At 34.3% G+C, this 23385-nt stretch overlaps 1 long non-coding RNA gene across 2 annotated transcripts in view; it reads left to right on the forward strand.

Moving 5' to 3' along the window:
* Nucleotides 1-796: 796 nt before the first annotated feature.
* LOC129889061 (uncharacterized) overlaps nucleotides 797-23385 on the forward strand; it is a 22685-nt gene continuing 96 nt past the window's right edge. The window contains exons 1-5 of one of the 2 annotated variants that reach the window (XR_008766785.1): nucleotides 797-1098; nucleotides 1265-1330; nucleotides 1437-1511; nucleotides 9377-11921; nucleotides 23051-23385. The exon at nucleotides 23051-23385 is cut by the window's right edge and continues 96 nt beyond it. This is a non-coding gene — a long non-coding RNA (uncharacterized LOC129889061). The remainder of the gene's footprint in view (nucleotides 1099-1264; nucleotides 1331-1436; nucleotides 1512-9376; nucleotides 11922-23050) is intronic. The other variant, XR_008766784.1, reaches the window with a different exon arrangement.

A 23385-nucleotide genomic window follows, 5' to 3' on the forward strand; every position in this document is an offset into this window, starting at 1 on the left:
ATATATTGAATCGGGTGTCACAATTCGACACAAACTAACAATTTGAGTATGGATCCCATGAGAGGGCTACTCTTGACTGTTGTATTGTGATTGATACTGTGAACTGAGTAATGCTATGAATGTTAATTGGTAATGTGTTTCATATATGCCTATCCTTACTATATTTTAATTACTTGTATATGTTTTATTTACTGGGTTGGCCGCATGATCCTACTAGTACACCATTGTTTATATGTACGGATATTGCACTTGCTCTTTTCTTATTGAATACAGGGTGGTGACACCCAATTTTGTCCCCTTTTTCTTCTAATTCATTTCCTTGAGCTTTTATAATAAATTAAATACTTTATGTTTCACTACTATTTTCTTTTATTACTATTGGGAGCTTCTAAATTACTAATAAGTTATATGCTTTTTGTTTCACTACTATTTTCTTTTATTACTATTGGTGTCGTTTTTATATGTTAGATACTATTATTACTATTAGTTTTTTATTATTATTATCCTTTTATTATCATTTTTACTGCTTTTAAATAAATTACTACTATTAATTTATTATCACATTTTTAAATTTAATTATCGATATTTCAAATTTCATACTCTAAGTTAATTATAAATACTTTACGTTTTATGAATTAGAAACTCAAAAGAATTGATTTAAAAGAGGAAAAAGTCATAAAAATTCGGTCCAAGTGAGTCTCAAATCAGGCCTAAATATTCAGCCCATTTTCACTGATAAATTTTTCCAAAATTAGTCTCAAACCAGAAGCCCTTAAGAATTGGGCATATCGAATTTTTCTAAAAGAAACCCTATTTCTCTATCTTAACCAGCAGCCACACTTCATCTCTCCCCTGTCTTCTTCGAGAAAATTTCAAGCTCTCTTTTCACCATGACCAAATTTAGTCACACCATTTTAGTGTAAGAGTTGTCTCTCTTATCATCTTCCCTCGGTCGTGACGTAAAGAGACAAATTATTTATGAGGAAAGTTGATTTCATTACAAATGAAAATCAACATCAGAAGATTTCCTTCACTTTTCGAACGATCATTTTTTCAAGTTCAAATGTGGATATTGAAAATCCCGCCCAAATTTTAAGGGTAGACCTAAAATATTTCTATAAATATTTGCCATTTTAGCCATTGTCAGATCACGTTTTGGCTTGTTAGAAAATCATACGAAAAACATGAACACTCACAAGTAGACCACTCTTTTACATTTCAATATGATCTTACCAAAATATTTTTTACTTTACATTTTGTTTAGCTTGATTTTGTCAGATAAACGAACGTAGATCCTTGATCGACGATCCAGTTCATTGTTCCACAAGAGGTAAAATTCATCCTTGTATTTCACTTACATATTTTTTCTTCACCTTCATCAACTTTGGTTCTATGAATATGTGACTTATCTTACGTAAAATATTTTTACTCTACAGTCTGTTTGGCTTGATTTTATCGGATGAACGAGCGTAGATCCTTGATCGACGATCCAATTCATTATTCCACAAAAGGTAAAATTCATCCTTGTATTTCACTTACATATTTTTTCTTCACCTTCATATACTTTGGTTCTATGAATATGTGATCTTATTTTAGTTCAAGCTTACTTATTGTTGTTTTTTTCCGTCCCTTTTCAGATATAATATGTAATTTTTATTTTTGAGTTTGTTTTGAGTATACAAATCTGTAGACGTGTGTATATGATTGATTCTATTAGGAAAAATGGACTAACACAAAAAATATATATGGTCAAAATAGTAAAAATAAAATAAAATAAATAATGACACCAAGAATTTGATGCGGAAACCCAAATAAGAAAAATAACCACGGGCCAAGAGAAGCAACTGATATCACTATAGTAAGAAATTTTACACTAGGTAATACCGAGTACAATACTCAAAAATGAGTACCACACACTCAAAAAGAATAGTGCTCTTTTAATCTCCCACCTTACTAAAAATATCACTCACATTCTATTTTTCTTCACAAACTATTTTCTTATGGTCTACGAAATACCTCACAGCTCTATAAATATTTTTCTCTCTATCTGTGAATTTTTGATGTATCAAATGAGTAGCTGAAGAGCTCCTTTTATAGAAACTCTTCTCAGCTACCTCGCCACCCTTTTTTGACAAACAATACGGAGGAGATGCAATTTGCAATTGTAAATTGTAGTAACTTTTGACAAAGAAATAAAAATTGGCCAGCAATCTTTTGAAAAATTGGTGGGGACTGGACCCCACAAATCTACCCCTCTAGTCTCATTCACTAGAAGGAGGTATCTTCGTCTTCTCAGAGAGAGATCATGCAAACAATTTTATTGCACAATTCGAACTTGTCCCTTGTTACCACTTTGGCCAGCATATCTACAGGATTCTCATTTGTAGAATTTTTTTTCAACCTGCATAGATTCGTTTTCTATCTTTTCTCGAATCTAGTGATATCTCACGTCTATGTGTTTTATACTTGCATGGTACATAGAGTTCTTGATCAAGTCTATTGCACTTAGACTGTCACAATAGACGACATACTAATTTTGATTCAAGTCAAGCTCTTCAGGAAATTTCTTGCGCCATATCATCTCCTTGCCAACTTCAGTAGCCGTAATATACTCAGCTTCAGTTGTAGATAGTGCAACACATTTCTGCAACTTTGACTACCATGATATAGTTCCCCCTTAAAAATTAAACAAATATCCAGTAGTGAATTTTCTGTTATCAAGGTCACCTGTCATATCAGCATCAATATAGCCCTTCAAGATTGGATTTGATCCTCCAAAATAAAAACATTTATCTGAGCTTCCTCTCATATACTTGAGTATCCACTTTACAGCTTTCCAATATTATTTTCATGGATTGTCGAGAAATCTGCTGACAACACCAACTGCATGTGCAATATCAGGTCTAGTACATACCATTGCATACATTAGACTTCCGACGACGGAGGAATATGAAACTTTTGCCATGTTCTCTTTATCCTCCCTAGTTGTAGGACATATTTTCTTGCTCAACATCATATGACCAGCAAGAGGTGTGCTAACAGGCTTAGCATTCTTTATGTTGAAGCACTCCAGTACACGTTCAATGTACTTTTCTTATGACAAATAAATCTTCCTTTCATCCCTGAGATGAGTAATTCTCATACCCAAAATTTATTTGGCATGACCCAAGTCTTTCATAGAAAAAGACTTACACAACTCATTTCTTCATCTCATCAATTTTGGAAGTATTTCTACCCACAATCAACATATCATCCACATATAGCAAGAAGAGGATAAAATTATCATCAGAAATGTTTTATACAAATACACAATGATCTAAAGAAGTCTTCTTGTAGCCTTTCTCCCTTTTAACATATTCAAATTTTTTGTACCACTGTTTAGGAGCTTGGTTTAGCCCGTAGAGATTCTTTTTAAGTTTGCACACAACATTTTCTCTATCATTTACTTTGAAGCCCTTAGGTTGTTCCGTATAAATTTTCTCTTGTTCGCTGTGAAGAAAGACCATCTTTATATCTATCTGCTCAATTTCTAAATTTAGACTAGCAGCCAAACCAAGAACTGTACGAATGGAAGACATTTTCACAATAGGAGAAAATATTTTGTCAAAGTCAACACCCTTCCTTTGACCAAATCCTTTAACAACCAATCTAGCTTTGTACTTAGGATTCAAGTTGTGTTCTTCAACTTTAACTTTGAACACCCACTTGTTCTTCAAAGCTTTCATGCCCTTAGGCAATTTCACCAACTCATAAGTGTGATTCTCATAAAAAGATTTCATTTCATCTTACATGGCTTCAATCCATTGATTCTTATGCTCATTTTTCATGGCCTTCTTATAACACTCTGATTCACCCCATCAATGAGTAGCACATACTCATTAGGTGAATAGTGAGAGAAAGGAATACGCTATCTTGTAGACCTTCTAAGAAGATTATTTTCTTCTTCCACAACTTCATGAGCCAGAGCATTATCAATAACAACATCATTGTTATTATCAATATCAACGTGGTGATCTGGGACTTGATTCTGAGCATCACCATGATTATCAGGCCCACCAATTTTCATGCACACTTGTATAAGAAACTTGATCAAGATGGACTACACTATCAGAACTTGAAGATTTTAACTTCTCTGTTATGTCAATATCTTCAATGGTTTAATTCTCCATGAAGACGATATCACGGATTCTCACAAGCTTCTTCTTAATTGGATCATGTAGTCTGTAACCAAATTCATCAAGGCCATATCCAATAAAGATTTAATGCCTTTTCTTTGCATGTAACTTTGACATCTCATCTTTCGGCATATGTACAAAGGCTTTGCAGCCAAATACTTTCAAGTGGTCATAGGAAATATCATTTCCATACCAAACTCTCTTTGGAACATCACTTTGCAATGCAACCACAGGAGATAAGTTAATAACATGTGCAGTAGTCAATAAGGCCTCACCCCAAAAGGAGTTTGACAACTTTGCTTTAGAAATCAAACATCTAACTCTTTCCATCAAGGTCTTGTTTATCCTCTCAGCCAACCCATTAAGCTGGGGAGTCTTAGGAGGAGCCTTCTGGTGTCTAATACCTTGATGCTTGCAGTATTTGTCAAATGATCCACAATATTCACCACTATTATCAGTACGAATATATTTCAGTTTTCTTCCAGTTTCTCTTTCAACTAAAGCCTGAAACTGCTAAAAGACACTCAACATTTGGTCTTTAGTCTTCAAGACATAGACCCAAATCTTTCTTGAGCAGTCATCAATGAAAGTGGCAAAATAGAATGCACCACCCAATGTCCTTGTCTTCATTAGACCACATAAATCAGAGTGCACCAACTCAAGAAACTTTGTCTTTCTTGAAGGAGGATTAGACTTAAAGGAAACTCCATTTTGTTTTCCAGCCAAACAGTGCTCACGCTTTTCTAATTTAACACTTTAAAAATCTGAAAGCAATATGTTCTTGGCTAGAACATTAAGTCATTTCTCACTAATGTGGCTAAGCCTCTTGTGCCATAATGTTGAGGAGTTATCACTCTCAATTGCACTTACCATATTGGCACAAGTAGAAGTTGTAGTCTAGTGTAGACCACAACATTTGTTGCCACGAGCCACAATCAAGGAACCCTTGATTAGTTTCCACTTTCTACCGCCATTGGTATTGACATATCCTTCATCATCTAGAACACCAATAAAAATTAGGTACAGACGAATATAAGGTGCATGTTTTACATTGTTCAAAACTAGTTTAGTTCCAATACTAGTTTTCAAAGAAATTGTACAAACACCAACCACCCTAGATACAGTCTCATTACCCATACTCATGGTTCCAAAGTCACCAAGAGTATAAGAAGAGAAAAATTCCTTCCTTGATGTCACATGAGATGCGGCACCAGTGTCCACAACCCATCTTGACTCATCACAAGTAATATTTATCAGATCTGCATCAAGGACTATAATAATATCTTTGATGGAGACGGTGGCTAGAGAATTTTTATTGCCATCTTCTTTATTTTCCTCTTTTTCTTTGTTCTCCCTCTTCAATTTCTGGCAGAACCTCTTTGTGTGCCCTTTCATGCCACAATGATAGCACCCAATATCCCTAAGTCTGCATCTGGATTTGCTTCTGTATGTTCTCTATTTTGAGAATCATGATTTTTGTTTTCTCTCCCTAGAGCCAGTTATCAGGACATCCGATGAAGAAGAAGAAGAAGAATCTTAGATTTTCTTCTCATTTCTTCATTCAAGACTACTTTTGGCGGAATCCATAGAGATTGCATCATCCGAAGCAGAATTTGACAATGAAGTTCTAAATATTTCTCAAGAGTTTGGTAGGGAACCAAGTAAAAGCAAGGCTTGAATTTCTTCATCAAATTTAATGCACATAGCAGACAACTGATTTATGATTTCCTGAAAATTATTCAGGTAATTTATCATCGGAGAACCATCATGATATTTTAAACTTAACATTTTTTTTATTAAGAACATTTTATTGTTTCTAGTTCTTCGAGCATACAAGTTTTCAAGATGCTCTAATAGGGTACAAGCAAGTGCCTCCCCAAAAATATGGTTCAACATATTATCGTCAACCCATTGGCTAATAAATCCATACACTTGTTTGTGCAATAGAGTTCACTCTTCATCTGTTTTATTATCAGGCTTTACAGTGGTAAAGATTGGTTGATAAAAATTCTTAATATAAAGCAAGTGTTTTATTTTTCCCCTTTCAAATGGCATAATTAACACCATTCAAAGTAACCATTCTACTAGTATTGTCTTCTTTCGTTTTCCCCCCAAAAATATATTAAATCAAAGTAAATCTTTTCTGATGTAAAAGTCAGACTATGCTGCACCACAGAGCATACTCAGAAAAACCTTGCTCTAATACCATTTTGTTGGGAAAAATAGACTAACACAAAAATATATATGATCAAAATAGTAAGAATAAAATGGAAAAAATAATGACACCAATAATTTTACATGGAAACCCAAATAAGAAAAAAAAATACGGGCTAAGAGAAGCAACTGATATCACTATAATAAGGAATTTTACACTGGGTAATACCGAGTACAATACTCAAAAATTACTACCATACATTCAAAAGAAATAACACTCTTTAGATCTCACACCTTACTAAAAATATTGATCACACTCTATTTTTCTTCACAGACTATTTTCTTATAGTCTATGAAATACCTCACAGCTCTCTAAATATTTTTCTCTCTATCTGTGAATTTTTGATGTATCAAATGAGGAGCTGAAAAGTTCCTTTTATAGGAACTCTTTTTAGCTACCTCGCCACCCTTGTTTGACAAACAATACAGAGAAGCTACAATTTGCAATTGCAAATTGCAGTAACTTTTTGACAAAGAAACAAAAATTGGTCAGCCACTTTTGATAAAAAAAAGTGACCAGCGATCTTTTAAAAAATTGGTGGGGATTGGACCCCACAGATTCTCGTATATTGTTGTTGTCTCTGTCCAATTTTGTATATATGATTTTGGAACTGTGAAGCTTGCTTTGGTGAGAATATATTAGTTTGTAAATATGTGACTTTTTTAAAAAAAAATTGATGTCAATTTTTCGCAAATCAAGTTTATCATCTCATCTTAATTTGTTTATTGCTCGTCTTGATTCATTTGATATTTACGCGGATAGTAAGAAAGGTCAATCCTTTCATCTCTTTCTATCACTCGGACTGATTTGTGCGAACATTTGAGTATCATGAGATTCAATTTTCAGGGCTGATCGTTTTCACAAAATGAGAGTTCAAGAATATCGCTTTGTCTTAGTTTTGTTTGTCTTAATATATATGGTTGCTTAAGTGTCTAAATATATGATACACATGAAAATTTTGCTTCCCCGTTCCTACCTTATATTATATCTCGAATCTGTTATCATCTATCAAATTTCTTCCCGAGATATGCCTCAAGTCTTGCTCACTGTTTTGATTGGAGTATGATGGTAACTATCCTGTTTTTCTTAGATTGAGACATACCTATTTCATTTTACTTTGTATGTACCTCATCTTGTCTAATGTCAACTAGCTTACAGGTAAGTGGATGAATCGTGTGTTCTAATAAAGTGTTTAAGAGTCTAGTTGGTATTTGGAAAGTCTAAAATCTTGTGGTTCAGTCATTTTCTTATGTCATTGAATAAATGTTCTTGTGTTAAATATTCCTCTCCTACTTGAATTCTGAATCAACTTTCATACTCTCTTTCACTTTTTCCCCTTATTTTGACATGAACACCGGAACCGAAGAGTTTCACTTTGAGACTCAACGTCTTTTCTTGCAGAGTCCATATATCATTGACCCATCTACATGCTTGGAGTCTGCATATCATCTACCTGTCTTTCACCGCCTAAGCGACGAATTGTAGAACATCATTATCTTTCATAGAAGCCAAAATGGCTTTTTATCATTTTATATCATCTTTTTGCTTATTTGTTGGTGTGATTAAGATTTTCTGTTTGACTAATCTTTTATTTCTATTTTTTTGTGTGTGATGGACTCTTATGAAGAAGGCTTCTTTATAGTCTATATCTAAGTTCCATTTGATATTTTGCTATCAGTTAATAATAGGTTCTTACCTTTTCACATGGGTATACTATTGGAGTTGGTTTTTTTTTTTTAAAATCCTTTTTAAAAAAAATGAACTTGTTTTCAAAATGCTTTTATTCTTTTTCTAACAAATCTAATCTTTGTTTAAATTCAAATGGGTCTTCATGTCTGCTCCCTTTTTTTAAAAAGCCAAGAATAAAGCTTATGTTTTCAAAATCATTTAAATTGCAGATTGTTTTCAACAAAAGTTTGACAAACACAAAGCCGTTTCAACTTTGTTACGTTTCTAATATTGTAAATTTTCATAATATAATTTCAATCATTGACTCTAAATTTTTCAATACTTGGCTTTTGTAAATAATTTTTACTTCCATACATGTAGCGTAATTAATTAATTAAGTTCGTCCGATTAACCTTTGTAATGGATTTTAAAAGATGCCTAACCCCTTTTCTTAAGTATTAATTGAACCCATACCTAGAATTTTTGTTTAGTAGACCTTAAAATGGAGTTAACTTTATTCAATCACTTTAATTAATTGTAGGTGTCCTAATTTACTGTAAATAATTAAATGGCTACTGCTTAAGTTAGTGATTTAATTTAGAAATCATATATATGTTGTACACTATTTTGACCCAGTTAAAATGGGGGAATAACATAGGGCATCTTCAAGCAGCCTTTGATAGATCTCAGCTAGGAGACTAGTGATTGTACTGGATTTAAGAGTGAACCAGCTTTTTTGAGCTACCGTGGGTCCATCTTAAGTTCTTAGTCCATCTTTTTGGATATTAGACTATTTTTAAATTTTTTGCATTTATTATTTCGGAGTTGCATCCCCATATCTTAGACATTTTTGTTAGTAATTTTGGTACAATGACTTTCAGTTTCTATGGGGGTTAACTTTTGCATATTTTTGACTATTTTATTCATGTGTTGAAATTATTTTATGAATTTATGGGAACTCAGTTTAGAATTTATATAAAGATTGTTTCCACAACGTTTATGTTATTTTTGTGTTAGGATGCTAGTTTGGTGTGTAGTTTGGTTCTCCCAAAAGAGGGTTAGTGTGGGTGCCACTCACGGCTTGATTTGAATCGTGACAAAATTGGTATCAGAGCCCTAGGTTCATTAATCTCATTGTACCAAAATGAGTTCAGTAGAGTCTTGCAGAACAGTACGGAGATGTATGTATTTTTCTTCGAGAGGCTACATGACTTGTGGAAATCTCTCTATCTTCTTCTTCCTTCTTACTTAACTTGATTCCAATTGATATCTGGTAATTCAAATTGGTATATAACCACTTTCACTCTCTTGTCTACAGATGGTCAACACACGATACAATGGTGTCTAGCTCGTAGCTCTCGTCAATCCAGAGGAGGAGCCAACAGTTAGAGTGTGTGGCCGAGGCAGGGATAAGATAAGAGGACACAAGATAGGCCTGGGAAGGGCAGCACCCGCCAAGGGTGAAACTCAATCAGAGAATGTCCCACAGGAAGAGGCCCCTCTCGCACACCAAGCGGAAATAGAAGAGAATGTAGAAGTAAAAGTTGAGGAAGATGCTGAGCAGGAGGTGAATGCGGAGGCTGAGGCTTTAGGACTCTCCACTTTGGACCTAGCTATAGCTCAACAGATCATGACTTTCCTGAGTGAGATGGTCAACAATGGAGCCATTCCTACAGTGCATGTTTTTCAATCTCCAGTTGCTCATCCCATTGCTACTGCAATCCCTAAGATGGATAGAGCATTGGGCATTGATTCCTTCTTCCGTCCACCTCTGGATTAGTGATGACGAGTATTGAGCATGAAATGACTAAGTTCTTGCATTTGAAGCATCCAATAATTTAGGGTTATGTTAGTGAGGATGCCTACGTGTTCATCCTGAATTTCTATGAGAGACTTCACAAGTTGGGCATAGTCCACTAGCATGGAGTTGAGTTTGTGACCTTGTAGCTTCAAGGTGAATCTAAGTAGTAGCTGAGGGCCTTTCTAGAATGCCAATCTCCACTTTTTCCTCCAGTCACTTGTGTTCAATTCCATGCCATATTTTTGGAGAAGTATGTTCCCAAAACACTGAAAGATCGTAAGAAGGATAAGTTAATGGCTCTTGAGCAGGCCTGGCATGACTATAGCAACTTATGAGGCTAAGTTTCATGCCTTATCCAGATATGCTACATAGATGGTGACTATAGAGAAGGAGAGAGTCCATTTGTTCTTCAAATGATTGAATCTCGAGCTATAGTTATTGTATGTCCATATGACCTCTTCAGGTAGAAGCTTTAATGAAGTGACAAACTTCGTAAAGAAAGTAGAAGGAGTCCGACGGGATGGACAGACCAAGGCTTTGGCTAAGAATCTAAAAAATATAGGTAATTTCAATGGTTGTTACTTCATAGGTTCAGGTAGGTTGGCATTAGTAGCCCAACCAATTTAGTCAGCCATACCCGCTTCTACGGGTGGTTACTTAGGGACTCCACAATAGAATCCTACTCAGGATGGTTAAGGAGCTTATTGTACATCAGGCAGAAGGTTATCCCTTGGCCGCAGTTGTTATAATTTTAGGGAACCAAGGTACATGAGGAGAAATTGTCCCCACCCTTGCATGAATGATGCCGCACAGCAGCAGGCTCGAGTTGTAATACTGGCAGGCAAAAGTAATAATGGTAGAGGATGTCCACAAGCATACTTTCTCCTCAGAAGACATGACTGTTGTGGATCCTCATTTAGTAGTCAAGCCTATTCTTACTTTTGATCCACCTATAGCACCCAGAAAAGTCATGTCTTTTGAGGAGCAAAAGATGCTAGAGAGATTCATTAGAATGGGCCCTCCTAGGTTAACAGATGTTGCGGTCAAGGATGCCTACGAGTTCTTGATCAGTTACCAGGATAGGTAGCATAACCTTGTATTAGTAGAGTCTCACAGGGTCGATTATATTGCCTTCCATCTAGATGGGTCGGCGAAGCAGTAGTAGAGGTCTTATCTCCGAAGTTGGCCAACCGAATCACCTTTACTAACTTGGGTTCAGTTCTCCAAGGCTTTTTTGGAGAATTATGTACCTTACAAATTAAGGGATTGGTTGCGAGATGAGTTCACAAAATTGACTTAGGTATTACTTTCAGTTGTTGAGTATGAGAAGTGGTTTCATGAGTTGGATAGACATGCGGCTATTCTTATGCTAACAAAGCATGAGATGGTGCACTGGTTTGTAATACAGATCTCATTCCCACTTTGGATGGCTATTGAGAAGATGGTGGCGTCGGATTATTCTATTCTTTAGATAGTTGATCATGCACGCACCATCAATGGGATTCATCATGAGGCCTATGGAGGTAGCGACAAAAGGCCCCATTGTCAAGGCTATTTTAGTGGGTATTAGTCCCATGGTAGGATATTTTTAGGTAGAGGTTACCCAGAATAGTCTCAGCCCACTAGGCCAGTTCAGGTAACTCTTCAGTCTGTAGATAGTGGCACTTTTATGGGTGCTTGTGTCCAGATGATTCAAACTCTAATTCAATCTTCTCTGGGGGTACATTCTGGATCTTTAATCCATGGTGGCCAGTCAGGTTCAGCCGGGCTGTCTTAGAGGGGTTATTTTTAGTGGGTCATGTTATGAGTATGGTGTGATAGGACACTTTGCTAGGAGTGCGATACGACAAGTAACCATAGACGATAGGTCCAACAAGATCAGCAGGTTCAGGCCTCAAGGCTCAACTTTATTCTATTAGAGGTAGCACTTAGGGTGGCAGAGATGGTCCCTAGGATGCTCAAGGTAGCCCTCAATCGAGAAGGTCAGGCGATCGAGATGGACACCACATACATGCTTTTCCAGAGAGGCTAGAGACGGAGGCTTCGAATGTTGTTATCACAGGTACAATCTTTGTCTCTCATCAACCTGCATATGCTTTATTTGATCCAGGATCTACCAACTCATATAAGTAGGGATAGAATGAAAGTGCCAGAAGAACAAAAGACAATCTTTAACCAGCAAATATAAGATGGTAAAATAGTAGGCACGTAATTAGAGTTGAAAAGATAAAGTAGCTTAGACCTTCGTCTAATTAGAAGGGAAGTGGCATGCATATTCAAGCGATGTGAATGATTGCTTCTTTGCATATGTATCTGCTTTTTCTACATTCAAAGAAAAATTATTAATTATAAAAGGAGAGGTTGACATGTGTCTTTGTTTGGATCAGTATGCTTCTTCCTTGATGTATGAGTTAAGACTGTTTTTCTATTTTGAATGCAATCTTGTCGAAATTTTTGAGGATCACTCAAACATTTTACCCCAGTATAGAAATTCTGACTTTCTGACACTTCTTTATAGATGATAAGAATTGTTAATCATGAATTTTTGAGTTTCTCTCAAAACATTTCCCCAGTTATTAATGATGCAAGAGAATGCTCTTCTGATGGAATTTTTGAGATCCTCTAAAAAATTCTGCCCCAGTTATATGTTCATAGCAGAAATAAGAAATTTTATTATAATAGGACCGAACTTCATAGGGGCGCCTACGTATCCCTTATTAAATGAGAATCAGATCGGACGTAGTTACAACATAAAGAAGAAATGCATAAACAAAGATAAAATACTCCTCAATAGAAATCAGAATGATAAGGTCAAGCAAAACTTTACTGTCTATTTGCTAGTATGAATAAAGCAACCTTAACAACAAAAGACATGAGCTTTTATTGAACTGTTTTATTGACATTCAACATGTTTATTGGCGATTTGGAAGTGGATTGTTTGATACATTTGGCGCGGGATCCTTTAATTGTATGGCTTTGGTATCAATCAAGTTTTGAATTTTGTCCTTCAAGTAGCAACATGCATCACTTGCCCCTTCATCCCTGAATAATAGGCATAAATCATGTTGGAATCATACCATTTGGATTAAGTGTTTAGGTTCTTAGCGGGAATGGGTGTGATCTAGCCAGCTACCTTGAGTCTCTCATAGAGTTGGGCTATGGGTTTAGCTAGAGGAGTATAGTTCTTGATGAGCTTCTTTTCAAAATTAGATCTGTTTCTGTAGTTAGGTGTTTGAGTAGGTGGAGGTGTTTGAAAATAAGTTGGTTGGACATTGTAGACGGGATAGGTGGGATGTTGAGGAGGTATTTGATATGGAGACATTTGGTAGGGAGGTAGCGATTGATAAAGCAGAGACATTTGATATTGAAAAGGTGCAACATATGGTGATTGAGGATATTGAGAAGATGGTATGGAATATTGATAGGAGAGAGGGATTTTGGTTCCATGTGCCATCATCACAGAACCCACTTCCTTCTTCTTTTGACTTTTTGATAATCCCTCAGATTGTAAGGCTTTCTTCGTAGCTTGCAAAGCTTCTAGATTAATAATGGTACAATTCTTGATACCTTCCTCAATCCTTTTGCCTAATTTGATGATGTCGGTGAAACTCTTTTCTGCAACTAGCATCATTCTATCATAATATTGAGGCTCTTCAGAACGAATGAAATAATCGTTCACTTAAGCCTCCTCCATAGGAGGCCTATCTCTAGAAGCTTTGGACCTCCGCCTTATAGCTTAATCTCAAAATATCTCATTTGGCTTCTTTTTCAAATTCTGAATATAAAATCAATCCGGTGCATTCTCAATATTGAATCCAAACGTATGCATAAAATCTGAGGCGATGTTTACCCAATTTGACCACTTTCAAGAATCCTGCTCGATATATCATAATAGAGCTTCCCTATAAAAATTCTCATGAACAACTTCATTATAATCTTCTCACTCCTCCTAAGTCTCTCTAATTTGTCACAATACATACGCAGATGAGCTTTGGGATCCCCAGTGCCGTTGAATAATTCAAACTTGGGAGGTTTGTACCCCTTAGATAGCTCAACATCTGGATGCATGCATAGATCCTTATAGCTTAAACCGACTACGCTTTTGCTTTCCTCTACATGTTGCATCCTATTGGACAACTTATCTAGTTTCTTTGTCATGGATTATATTAGTAAATCCTTTTGGGAGGATTCAGATTTATGATACTGATGAAAAGACGGAGAAGTTTCGACACATATAAGGTTAAGATTGTGATTCATGTCGGTAGTGGACATAAGAGGCATATCTTGAGCAGACTTTGACTGGTAAGTAACATTTGGGTGTTGAGTGTTTATGGAAGGTATATTAGTAGAGATCGGCTGATTTTGATGATGAGAGGTCGGATGAGTTGATTGAGAATGACTTGGGAGGGAGGTCGGATTCATGGTAGTATGAATATCCCTATTCAATTCATCTCAAAAGGTGTGTTAAGAGAGATCGACAATCTAGGCAAATCGCGCATACCAGTCGTTTCCTCTTGTAGCTTCAAGATTTTTCGTTCTAGCCTTAAAACCAAATCATAATGAGTTCCCCCTTCAGAAGTTTCAGGAGAATCTCTTGGAATGTTCATACCAATTCTTTCTAGAATGATATTGTTATCAACCATTTTACCTTTTTCTTTGTGATTTGAACTTAAAGGGAGAGAAGAAAGGAACTCTTTTGATCAGATATGGTATGCAAGAGTACCCAAGTCAACCTTTGGGAAAGGGAAGACGAAAAAATAAAAATAAAGAGAAAATCAAGTTAGTAACACTAAACATATTGCGATAAAAAAACACTTTGTTTTGCTAAACTAAACGTCCTATAATGCAAGGAGCCTCATTGAGCCAAAGGTAAGCCTAAGACGACAAATAAGTGATTTATGATAGTTAATCCAAGCCTTATTGACATTATTTAGAGTTTAGAGTTAGATAAATTTTCTAAACTTAATTTTATCATAACTTGGCCCTGATTAATTTATCGTGACCACTTTAGCACATAATATGCAACTTGTCTAAAGGATGTTGGGGCCCTTAAGACAATAGGGTGGTTACTAATAATGTGGATTGACACCAAGAGTCAAACCACCTAAGGCTAATGCATGTATGATTTAATTTTCTAAGATTTGGATAGACACGGACTGAGAATTATTCTTGTCGAGAAGGCGCGTGGTCCCACGATAGCAAAAAACTATCCACTTATACCCACACCTTTTCCAACTCTCTAATATAGGGTGTTTGAAGATGATTTTGTGAGAAGCGCAAAGGCACAACATCACAAAAAAGAAAAAAAAAGGCTCCCAAATGAGGGAAATATGAACGAAATATCAATTTATCAAAGCAGTAACATGTAGCAATTGAATAAAAAGAAGTAATATATCATCAATTTAAGAAAAGCGATAAATAAATAAATAAATAAATAAATAAATACGAGAAGAAACGTATGCAAAGCAAAAAAAATAATGATAGACACATAAGGGATAGGGATAGGGTTTGACATGTAAATAAAATAGAAAATATATTACTATAAATAGGCATGCCATCATATAAGGAAAGAAGTAAATAAACATATATCAAATATTGTCAATTTAAGAAAAACAAATTAAAGAAAAAAGAAAAGGGATTAAGCATGTAGTAAACAAGCAAATATACAAAAATATCAAATAAGAAAAAAAGGAAGGGGATAACATGGAGAGTGAAATAAATCGAGCATGAAACAAAAAATATAAACAAATGAAAAATAAACCCCACATAAAATATAAGACACGTAATGATAAGAACCTAGTTATATCCCCAGCAGAGTCGCCATGCTGTTGCACCCCATTTTTCTCAAAACGGATTTGCAACGACGTGACAACTCTTTTTTAGGATTTAAAAAGAGAAGAGCCGCCACCTAACGAATTAAAGGCCTGTTAAGACACCACTTTATTCTATATTACAAAATAAATTAATTTAAAGGGTCAACATAACCAAAATTCAGGTAAGGGTTCAAATTACCACCAAAGAAAGGTGTTAGGTAACTTTCGAGGTCCACAAATATGGGTCCTGACCGAATCTTATAAATTATGTGGGGGTAAAAATATAACAAAGAGCCATTAATTTATTAAGCTAATAAAAGACTTTATCATAAAATTTATATAAAAAACATTATTCTTAATTTTGAGACAACAAAATAAATTAAGCATGAAATGATTATTACTAATCAATACAGATCTAGGTGATCAGGTAATTAGACATGCAAGCATATTTTTATTTAAATAAGTAAATTAAATCTAAACATGTAAAATTAATTATTAATTAAAACTAGCCTAAAACTCTAGATGGTTAGGTATGCGAGTTATAATCTTTCACACATACAAAGCTAGTGAAGACATGAAATTTCATAAATTCAGTCCAATAAAGAAAAATCTTTGCCACCAAATACAGAAACAAGATACATGCAATATTAACCATAAAAGGAGAAGAGACAACCTGATCGTTTCCAAAAATACTTAACGCTTTTGAATAATATGTTAAAAAAAAAAGCACATCCTATGATAAAACAAGAATAAAAAAAATAAAGAACTGAAGAACTAACCTGGCCGCTTCCATAAAATGATTAAAGTATATCGTGCAACATAAAAATTTAAATGAATTGACAACACATAAATTAAAGTTGAGAGAGAGAGAGAGTGGGATCAGGATATGACAAGGTTGAATACAGGCACAATGCGATGTTACTCCCTCTATTTCATTTTTAATGATCGACTCTCTTAAACGCCTTAAGATAAGACGAAAGGAATTCTTAAAAGAACCATTCAAGATTACTAAATAATATATTTTGATATTTAAAAGTCATGTAAAACTTCAAAATATTTATACATTAAAGTTTGAATTTAGTGAAAGTATGTAGATAATTTAGCATAATAATAAAACATGTCAAGCCTTTTAGACTTTTAAAAGTGTGACGTATAAAATTGAAAAAGAAGGGAGTAACAAATTTATTTTATTTTTATAAAGATATTTACGCTTCAGATGAGAATTCAGCTATAGCTTATGTATTTTTCATCATTTTCCAAAACGTACCTGACCTCGCTTTGGACAACGATTTCACTTGAGCTCCGATTCACGCGTCGATTCCTTCACTTTCCATGGTTAAACTCCAAGCGAAGTCCTTTAGTAGTGGTCATGTACATATAAAATTATTCAAAGTGGGTGAGAGTATGTCTTGTTCTTAAGAGTTAACTAATAAAAAATAATAGTGATGATTACTACTACTACTACTACTAATACTAATACTACTACTAATACTAGTGATGATTACTACTACTACTACTACTAATACTAATACTACTACTAATACTACTACTACTACTACTAATACTAATACTAATACTAATACTACTAATACTACTACTAATACTACTACTACTACTAATACTAATACTAATACTAATACTAATACTACTACTAATACTAATACTACTACTAATACTAATAATAATAGTACTAATAATAATAATAATAATAATATTAGTACTAATAATAGTACTAACAATAGTTACTAACAATAGTTACTAACAATAGTTACTACTACTAATAATAATAATAATAATAATAATAATAATAATAATAATACTAATAATAATAATAATAATAATAATAATAATAATAATAATAATAATAATAATAATAATACTAATAATAATAATAATAATAATAATAATAATAGTACTAATAATAATAATAATAATAATATTAGTACTAATAATAGTACTAACAATAGTTACTAACAATAGTTACTAACAATAGTTACTACTACTACTAATAATAATAATAATAATAATAATAATAATAATAATAATAATAATAATAATAATAATAATAATAATAATAATAATAATAATATTAGTACTAACAATAATAATAATAATAATAATAATACTAATATTAGTACTAACAATAATAATAATAGTACTAATATTAGTACTAACAATAGTACTAACAATAGTACTAACAATAGTTATAACAATAGTACTAACAATAGTTACTAACAATAGTACTAACAATAGTTATAACAATAGTAATAACAATAGTTACTAACAATAGTTATAACAATACTAATAATAATAATAATAATAATAATAATAATAATAATAATAATAATAATAATAATAATAATAATAATAATAATAATAATACTAATATTAGTACTAACAATAATAATAATAGTACTAATATTAGTACTAACAATAGTACTAACAATAGTTATAACAATAGTACTAACAATAGTTACTAACAATAGTACTAACAATAGTTATAACAATAGTAATAACAATAGTTACTAACAATAGTTATAACAATACTAATAATAATAATAATAATAATAATAATAATAATAATAATAATAATAATAATAATAATAATAATAATAATAATAATAACAATAGTACTAATAGTAGTAATAATACTAATAGTAGTAATAGTAGTAATACTAATAGTAGTAATAGTAGTAATAATACTAATAGTAGTAATAATACTAGAAATAATAATAGTAATAATAGTAGTAATAATAGTAGGAATAATAATAGTAATAATAATAGTAATAATAGTAGTAATAATACTAACAACAACAATAGCAACAACAACAACATCATCATCAACATCATCATCAGCATCATCATCATCATCATCATCAGCCGCAGCAGCAACAACAACAACATTTTGTAAATTACGAATATTAAACTAAATACAAAATTAAACATACAATAAAAAGTATAAGTTTTAAAATACATATTTAATTAAATGGCTATTTGAAAAAATGGATTATAGATCGGTCAAAATTGGGTGTCAATACTCCCACTGAGGTTCGCAATTTCATCAGTTTAGCAGGCTACTACAGGCGGTTTGTGTAGTGGTTTTCTTTGATAGAGGCACATTTGAAGCGCAAGGCCTTGTAGACTTCGACTTTGATTTTGACTCTTCCTATCGAGGGAAATGTATTTGCAGTCTACAATAATGTTTCCTGTGTTGGCCTGGATCGTGTATTGATGCAGCAGGGTAGAATTATTGCTTATTCTTCAAGGCAGTTGAAGCTTCACGAGAAGAACTAACCCAATTATGACTTGGAGTTAGTGGTGGTAGTCTTCGCGTTGAAGATTTGACGTTAATATCTTTATCGAGTTCACTATGGGGTGCTTACTTACCATCATAGTCTTCAGTAAATCTTCAGGCAGAGGGACCTTAATTAGAGATAGCGTAGGTGGTTAGAGTTACAGAAGGATTATGACCTCTCAATTCTTTAGCACTCGAACAAGGCTAATGTGGTGGCAAATGCCTCAAGCTGGAAGGTAGTGAGTATAGGGAATTTAGCTTACCTAGATATGGGGGAGTGACCTATGGCTTCATACATTTAGTCCCTAGCCAAACAAATAGTTAGACTTGATATTTCTGAGCTGGGGTACTTGCTTGTGTGGATGCCGAATCTTTTTTGATGGAGCAGATTCAGGCACAATAGTTTAATGATCCGCAGTTAAGGGTGGTTCTAGATAGGGTGCTTAGAGGCGAGTTGATAAAGGAAACCTTACATCCATAAGATGTTTTGAGGATTGAGGGGCATATATATGTTCCTAGAGTCGGAGACTTAGTTAGGATAATTATGGAGGAGTCCCATTGTTCTAGATATTCTATTCATCCTAGCGCGGCAAAGATGTATCGTGATTTGATGTAGAACTATTTTTAGTGCGGGATGAAGAGGAATATTTTAGCTTTTGTGTCCAGGTGCTTGAACTGTTAGTAGGTGAAGTACGAGCACCAGATACCCAGTGGTTTAACCAAGCAGCTACCCATTCCAGAATGGAAGTGCGAGCGCAACATTTTATCCACAGACTAACGGTCAATCTGAGAGGATTATTCAACTCTTAGAGGAATGCTTCAGTCAGGTGTTAATGATTTTGGGGGTTAGTGGGATTAGTTCATGGATTTAGGGGAGTTTGCATATCCCTTTGAGGCATTATATGGTATGAGGTATTGATCTCCGGTGGGCTGGTTTGATGCTTTTGAGGTTAGGCCATGGGGCACCGACTTATTGTATAATTCTATTAATAGTGTTCTTGTGATTTAAGAGAGACTCTGTACTGACTAGAGTAGGAACAAGAGCTATGCGGACCAAAGGATGCGATTTTTAGAGTTCAAGATTGGTGATCGTGTGTTCCTATGGGTGTCACCCATAAAGAGGATGATGATATTAGAGCGGAGGGACAAGCTTAGCCCATGTGCATTGATCCTTTTGAGATCTTGAGATGGGTAATTGAGGTGGCCTATGAGATATCCTTACCTCCAGCTTTTACGGGTGTTCACCCTGTTATCCATGTTTTTATGCTGAGAAGTTATGTTCCAGATGAGTCTCACGTACTTTAGTGGGATTTGGTTCAGTTGGATGAGTCCTTGGCTTTTGAAGAGGAGTTTATGGCTATTCTAGACAGATATGGTAGAAAGTTGAGGAATAATGAGATTCTGTTATTGAAGGTTCAGTGGAGGCATCGTTCGATCGAGGAGGTGACTTGGGAGACTGAGCTTGATATGCGGACCCGATATCCTCACTTTTTCGAGCCTTCAGTTACTTCCCTTTCTTTTACTTTCGAGGATGAAAGTTCTTTCAATAGTGAATGTTGTACTGCCCCTCGAGGTCATTTGTGTATTTTGCATGCTTTTACTATTTTTTCCTTCCCACGACTTTCTTGTACCATTTATATGGTATTAGGATAGGTGGCACACTTCTCGAGAAGGTCGGGTGAGTTTTGAGTGGGTTTGGCCATTTTTGATGCCTAAGGTTTAAAAGAGTGGACTTTAGTTAATGTCTGGAGATTTTGATAATGAAGGAAGATTCCGTCAGGTCCATCAGCTCCGTAAGGGTCATTTTTGTCTAGTGTGATGATTGGTTTGGGTTTCGGGGTTTTTATTTTGGATTTGTACAATTAGGCATTTTAGTTTTGTAGTTTTTACCAAAGTTTGACTTCGCTTAATATTTTTGGTAAACATGCTCAAATTAAAATATCGTGAGTATAGTTAGCTTCAAAATGTCAAGTTTGGTCTAGAACAACCTTTGGTTCAATTCTCGAGGCCTTCAGGAAGAGTTCGTGGCTTTTAACATTTTCTGGGCTTTTTTTGTAAGTATAGACTTTGGTCAACATTTAGACGAAACGACCTTTATTGGTTGTTTTATCGATTCCATTGAGTCTGGAATGTCATTTTGAAATAATTTTCACTTTTAGTTTGCATCATTTAGACTCCGAATGAATTTTGAGGGTGTGTTTGAAGTTAGGAACCTTAAGTTCAAATGTTAGTGCAGGGCTACTGATACCTTGACTTTAGTGACCCTTGGTTGGCTTAGCACTGGATGCTTTAGAGACCATGGGTTGGCTTTTGCGATGGGCATCAGAGGGTCGGGGTCGCGTCATGACCCAAGCTAGACCCTAGGTGTAACATGGCGATAAGGATTCCCCAAAAAAATAATTCAACCAAGCCTTTTAGCATATCATAAACATACATAAGTTAACAATAAAATGAAAACTCATAAGAAATCCAAGAATATAACATCATGAGAATGAAGTAAGACGACATAGACTCCATACACATATCTAACATGCCTCTACATCACTAACATAGACGGGGACTATTGTTTGAGAAATATGTTAAGGCTCTAGGTTTGCATAGAATATGATGATATTTATGTATTGTAAAACAAATTAATTGTTATAATACTCTCATGAATGTAAGACTGTTGAATTTATATGCATATATCATATGCATTGGATAATGTTTTAGAAATAAAGTGTGTATTGGTTCTCTCACACGAGCAATTGCCTCTTATGCCGGAGAATGTGACGGGATGATTTCCACTATCATGTTATGACTTTTGTTTTTAATAAGTCAGACAAGAGTCTCTCTAAGAAAATGAATTCTAGGATCATTGAAGATAGAAATTCAGATTAGACATCTAGAGATGTCTAGACCAAGGTCTTCATGATGTTGGATAATTAAAAGAATGAGACACATGCACCAGTATAAGGTGAAAATATCGTAGCACGTGTTTCATACCACGTGTGTTAAGCAATCAATGGGTTAATGAAATAATGGTTTCCTGCTTCTTTATTGCGTGAGACCCAAAAAGTTAAATTAACTTTCCATTAGAATACCCTTTTACCTTTTACTGTTTCTTGAAGTTTTGATCAATATTTCTACTTTAGCATGTTACTAGCCATGAGCGATTCAGCAATGCAATGCATGTCTAGGAAAGTAATTGATTTGGAACAGATAAATTCGAGTCTAAAGGAAAGATAATTAAAATAAATAATTTAACTTGTATACACAAGACGGCTATTACACTCAAGTGTAATTGTGTATATAAAGTTAAATATGAACTCGAGTTCACCTCTATAAGAGGATGAGGGATCAGATATGTGACTGTTGAAGTAGTAATGATGTCTGGGGTATTGTGAGTTATAGAAACCTCATATTAGTGTCAAATTCTTTCCATATGTGATTGGATTCCTACGTGGTGCTTGTAAAACCTTATATGTAAAGTTCTTGATGCTCGTAGGTCGCATGAACTATTTATTGTATGAATTGGATTTAGCTAGTTAATGTCTCACTAATTTGGGTCTTGTCTACCATGTGCAAATGGGAGATATTAGATTTTGTGGGTCAAGGATCGCCCATGTGTACAGACCTGATCTGACCCAAATATGCCCCAAATACATTTTGAAAAAAGGATAAGGAAAAGAACTTTTTTCTTGATTCAAATAAGGGAGGGAATAGTTACCACTAAGTAACTGGTGATAAAAGCACCCCTTCGAAAGGGAGTGCTTTCCCCTTATAAAATGTGCTTAAAAAGGAAAACAGAAAGAAAAATAGAGGAAAAACAAGAAACAAAATATTATCCCATTTTTTCCACATTAACAACACAAAGAAACATTTAGTTTGTGGAATAAAATCTTTGTTTCCTAGTGATTCGAAGAAGAAACTTGGAGTAATTCTAGGTTTGTGATTTTGATATCCGCTGCAATACTAAGGTACACAAACCATGAACTATATATTGTTAGTTTATTTCAGTAACGTTCCAAATTACCTCTTGCTAAAATTTCCATTTTCATCACTGATCATAATATATACCTTATAGTTGCATTGCTTGTAAAGGTAGAAGCAGATGCCATGGAAGAAGGCGAAGCAATGACAACTTAACTCGTGAGAAGCAAGCTGCCACTTCAAGCAGGTAGATGCACAAGATTTTCTTGTCGGAGTCACAACGATCGCTATATGAGGGGTTGCCCACCTTGTTCTTTTGGTGGTTATTGTCTCAACCGCTAGTTAATTGGACAAATACCTAAGTGGAGTGGAGTAAAAGCAAGCTTCTATGCTATATTATATCTTTCTAATAAAGGCAATATCTCCTTTTTTACCAAGAGGAGAATGTTAATTAAGGCTTTTGGTTTTCTTTGTACTCTCATCATAAATGTATGTTTTGTTTTGGC

Source organism: Solanum dulcamara, chromosome 5 (genome assembly GCF_947179165.1).
Source record: "Solanum dulcamara chromosome 5, daSolDulc1.2, whole genome shotgun sequence".
In the NCBI taxonomy this organism is placed as follows: domain Eukaryota; kingdom Viridiplantae; phylum Streptophyta; class Magnoliopsida; order Solanales; family Solanaceae; genus Solanum; species Solanum dulcamara.